Genomic DNA, 5,422 nt, shown 5'->3' on the forward strand with positions numbered 1-5,422 from the left:
CATAAACATATTAACACAGTTTTTGCCAGCTTCATTAATGCCCAGTAGAGTTAGTCTTCTGCGCATTAGGTGTAGCCGAGATCCTCCAACTGGGAGGATTGTCCATTGCTGACGGCGCAATGTACAAGTTTCCATCCTCAACTACACCAAGTCATTTAAGGCTGGGAAGAATGGGATCTTCCCTGCCAGGTATGTAAAACCACCTGGGCCAATACCATCATCATGATATCTCTCCTACCACAAGGATAGGTTAGTGCAGTCCATCTCAATAAAATAGATGGTAGTGCCCATTGAATATAGTCCCTCTCAGCACTGACTCTTTCAAGTCATGGTGAGCTGCTACACTGAATACATTTTGACTTCCTCTTCACTTGAATAGCTAAGCTGCACTTTTATTTTCCATTTCCAATCATTCCTGTTTCTTCGCTGGCCTTAAGTATCTGACAAACATCATCAAACAGGGCCCCAAAGCGTTCACACAGAATCCCTCTAGTGTCCTTCTCTCAGCCTGTCCAATATGATTAGCATGGTCCTGCCCTCTAAGATGGAGCTGAATCAGGTTGTCTTGCACTTCATCTGCATATTACGGGTGCATGAAATGGGCCATATTCAATTTGGATTTGGCCCGAATCAGGGACAGTGATTTGATTTGTTGATTTGGATCACTGTTCTGGTTCGATTTGGTTGAATCTGAACCTCAAGATTTGATGCTGATTCAGAGAATCAGCAATTTGCCTGTAGACACAGCTTTAAAAGCTTTTTCTACATACCTCGAGGTATCAGGTGCAGCTTGTGAATGCTGCAATGGTGGAGCAGATGGAGTGTCCAACAGGAACATGGGGGGTGGGGCATGTGCTTGGCAGTGAACCTGGAAGTGGGCCAGAAGTATTTCTGGTCCACTTCTGGGTCCACTAGGGAGTGTGCTTGGTGATCAGCTGTGGGGGGAGCCTGGGTGCCCCCCCAGACCCAGGAGGCACCAGTTGCTGAGCCAGGAGGGTGCGAGGGCAGCTCCTGGTGTGCTCCCTGGCGGACCTGGAAGTGGACTGGAAGTGTTTCTGGTCCACTTCCGGGTCTGCTTCTGAGCACACTGGGGAGCCCCCCATGCTTTTGTGGGATGCTCCATCTGCCGCACCATCTCAGCATTCATGAGCCACCTGGTACTTTGAGGTATGTAGAAAAAATGTTTAAAGCTGTGTCTGTGTCGGAATCGCTGCATCTCTCCAAGGTGATTCAGAGAGTTCTGATTTGATTCAGAGAGATCAAAGGATCTCCTAATTTGATTCAGATTTGGCCACTGAATTGGGCCGAATCTGCGCCAAACTGAATCAGTCATCAAAGCTTTGCACAGCCCTACTGCGTATACATTTTCAGAGGATTCCCAGGTGACAAGAACACCCAGTTCCAGTTATGAGTGGGATGGCTAGTTAGCACATAGATCCTTTATGAGAGGTAACTGGAGTACATGGACATGCTGAGCAATGCTGAGCTATAGGGTCACCATGGCTTGAAATGCAGTTCTGCTGGGATCCAGCCCAATGAAATATATCATACGTAGTTTGTACTACACCAGTGTAGGTACAAAAGTGCTGCTTAAAAGTGTGTTTATGGACTACTTGTGCTAAAACTTGCAGCAGTTTCAAAAAAAGGTCAAATATATCAATTCTAGATGAGCTATGTTTATAGCTACTATATGCAAATTACTAAAGGCATGTTTATTTCGAAGTCACTGTTTTCAAATGTTCTCCTTCCTTTCATGTGCTCAGAGCAGGCAGGGTCTGACAGTAAAGAGTAGAGGGAAGGGAGTGCATGGGGGAAAGATTAGGACAGGCAGATGTTAAAGTGTCTGCCTGACCTTCTAGATTTATTTTCCCTGCTGTAGCAGTCATAGGAGAACAAATTCAAGGCAAACCTCCAATAATTAGATTCTATACCTGGAAAATTATAACAAATGTATACATTTTCCATATGTAGAATCTAATTACGGGGGAAGTTGTCTTATATTGAGCATTGCCTTGTATTCAAGTAAATACAGTATTGTCACATTAGTATTTTGTATGGTTACTTAAATAATACTGAATATTAAAGCAAACATAGCCAGCAGTCCAATACAGAGGAAAAAATGGCAACCAATAATTTTGAAAAACAGTAATACCCTTGTGGCAATTAATTCTTCCTGAAGAAGGTTGAAACATTCAGTAACATTTTCAGTAATCCCTACGTCCTGTTTTCAAAAGATACTTAGCGTTTGGAGAAATTGATGCAAAGTCAGCTCTTGAATCCATAAGTAAAGTGCTTCTGAAAAATGTTACTCTCAGACTTTTCCCAAAATACTATCATAAACCATCTAACTTGAAAGACCTTCTCCTATGTCTATATTACTTTACTGCTTTATTTTTCTCTTCAACCCACCTTGGCCTCTCTCATCCTACCCCACCCTTCTTTTTTCCCTTCCTATCTTTTGTCTTTAAATCACTCTTTCTATTTGAAGGCTTGCTCACTGCAAGTACTTTCATAGAATCTGAAGAAGATGTAGTTTACAAAAGCTTATGCATCTCTGAATTAGTATTTAAGGAGCTCCTTTGCTCTGTATTCTGCCTGATTTAAGACTAACACAGCTCTTCAAAAACCATCTGGATGTTTATCTTGCTGGGATCCTATGGGCAGGGGGCTGGACTCGATCTTCCGAGGTCCCTTCCAGCCCTAATGTCTATGAAATCTATGAAATACGTAATTTTGGTGAACATTGATAATTCTGTCTTATATTTGGTGTATATTTCAATGCTATCTGCCCCAATTCCCACTGAGGTACTGTCAGGAATTCATCATTCAAGCAAAATGATCTCAACCACCCCCATAGTAAAAAGGCAGAGAGAAAAAATAAAGGATAATTTAAAAGAATAATTTTAAAGTAAAGGATAATTTAAAGTATCCCATTTCACAACGTGAAACTCCCCTTTCATCTTCCAGTACCTTCAGCAACTCTGGCCCATTTTCTGCTATAAAAGCTAAACTGGGGGAGGATTAATGTTCATATTTAGTTCTACAGCAAACAATGCCAAAGATGACAGTTAAACCTTAAATTGGTATTGAAAAGACATCTGATTTCTGATAGATGTCAGGGAAACTATCTCAACTGTTTGGGATATCTTATGAAGGAGTAGTAAGTAGTACAGGAAAAAAATCTTCCGAGCAAAGAATGGCTGGGAAAGTTAATCCTTTCCTTACTATTTTGTCATCTTTTTAAATGGGTGGATTTTTGCAGGAAAATCATAGAAAAGATTATGAAAACATGTAAAACATATTTGCCCCAATAAACAATGTAGTAAGTAGCTGTACATGGCTTTGAAATGATAGAGTGATGGATTTGGCTACTGTTCCATCAAAAGGCTTCTAAAATTAAAACCCTCTCAAGGCTCCTGGCTAAACTGATTGAATGAAATGGAAGAATTCAGTAGAGATGATAAAAAAGGTATGTTTTGAACTTACACAAAGTACTATATTAATTCACACAAGGAAATCACAGTTAGTAATAGAGCCTTGAGATCTCCTAAATTAAATAGGTACTAATATTATCATCATAGTATCTTTTGAAATGAAGCATATTATAAAGTAGGAGAGATACATATATAAATGGGAGAATGGAATCACTGGAACTGAGATGATAAAAAAAACTGGGCAAAAAAGCACAACTCACTGGTACCCAAATGATGGTAAACATAGAATACAGTCTCAAATTAAGTGCTATTTAAAATTAAATAAAAATTCCTGCAAAAACATAATTGCAGTATAAAAACAAGATAATATGAATCACACAATACTAAAAACTGAACTTACAAGTGGTGTAAGTTGATAAAGATGTAGGTGCTGTAGTTGTTTTCCTGGAAAGACTGGTCATTTTGCTTGTAGTTGAGGAGGTATATGTAGTTGCTTTCAATGTCGAAGACTCAGTAGGTGGAATAGTTGGAGTTGTTGAGGAAGTGGTGGTCTTGGTGATAATGGTGGTTGGAGTAGGGGATGTAATATTAAAGGAAGTAATGGCTTTAGTGGTAGGAGTACTCTGTTCTGAGGAAGTTGTTTGGAAAGGAGGCGTGTGTATATGGGGGGTAGTTGTTCTAACTGGAATAACGACTACTGAGGTGGAAAAAGGGGTTGTTGTAACAGTGACAGTGGGAGGTGTAGTTGATGGAGTAGTAATTGTGGTAAATGTTGGTGGTGAAGGCATAGTGGTTGTGACTGTGGTGGTTTTGGTAGCAGTGGAGGAAGTCATGATTGGAGTAGTGGTCCTGATTACATGTTCTCCTGCATGTGAAAAAATGAAAACATTAGAAGAAATAAAGAAAAAAGGGGGGAAAAGTACTTCCATGACCATGATAAGAAATATCAATCTTCATCACTGACTGACAAATTATGAAATCTAAGTGAGGAAAAGAAAACAAAAGTATGCAGCTATAGAAGTTAATCTTAAGAGCAGGAGAGAGATGTCACCTATCCCATGCGACTCCTATTCGCAACCCATTCCAAGTACTGATACAGGTCCCTCAGCCCAGGGGAGAAGAAATGGATACTCAGGTCCCTCTGCCTAAGAAAGGTGAGGAGACTGCCTGGAACTAGAGGCAGTGGGTGAAGCTCTTGTCAGGCTTTGAGCTTGGTGCCAGAAAGAGATGTCCCATCAGAGGGGATATCTTGGTGGATGAGAAAACAAAGCAAACCTTTGCTGGGGTCTCAGAAAAAAAGTGAGGCAGGACACAGAGACAGTTAAAGCCAAACCATTCACTACCAGACCAACTGGCATTGAAGAGCTTGAAACAGGGATGGAAAAAATGGGCAGACTATTTTCTAGGAGGCTCAATTACTTGGAGCCTTACAATTCATTTGCAGGGAGATCTGCAGGATGGCATCCCACAAGACTGCAGTGGTTTCTCAGGAAGCCAAGCCTGATGATGCCTTGAAGCTCTTGCAAGACCTGCACTGTTGCCTTGAAAAACCCCTCCGGTCCCTGGTGTGGGACGTGGCCCTTTGGGAAAATGCCTACCCACAGCAAGAGAATGAATACTAACATTTACCCTTTCCTGGTGTTGTGGAAGAAGCCGTAGCGATATAGATGGTGGAAGGGGTGGATGTAGCGGGTGTCTGAGATGTGGTTTTTGTGGTGGTTGTAGTCCGGGTGTGTGTAGGGATGGTCTTCGAGGTTATAGTCACTGCACTCACAGAGGTGGTCGCAGTTGTGGTGGGGGGTGTAGCTGTCGGCATGGCGGTTGTGGTAGACTCAGTAGATGTTGTGGTGGGGATAACCGCAGTCGCAGTGGTGCTTTTGGTGGTGGTGGGGGTAGTGATGTGCGAGGTGGTGGACTCCCAGGTTGTGTGCAGCGTGGAGGTCGTGATCGGGGCGGTGGTGGTCAGCGTCGCGGTGGTGGGCGTAGTG

The sequence above is a fragment of the Crocodylus porosus genome, unplaced genomic scaffold, assembly GCF_001723895.1.
Source record: "Crocodylus porosus isolate Cpor-Errol unplaced genomic scaffold, CroPor_comp1, whole genome shotgun sequence".
Lineage (NCBI taxonomy): Eukaryota > Metazoa > Chordata > Crocodylia > Crocodylidae > Crocodylus > Crocodylus porosus.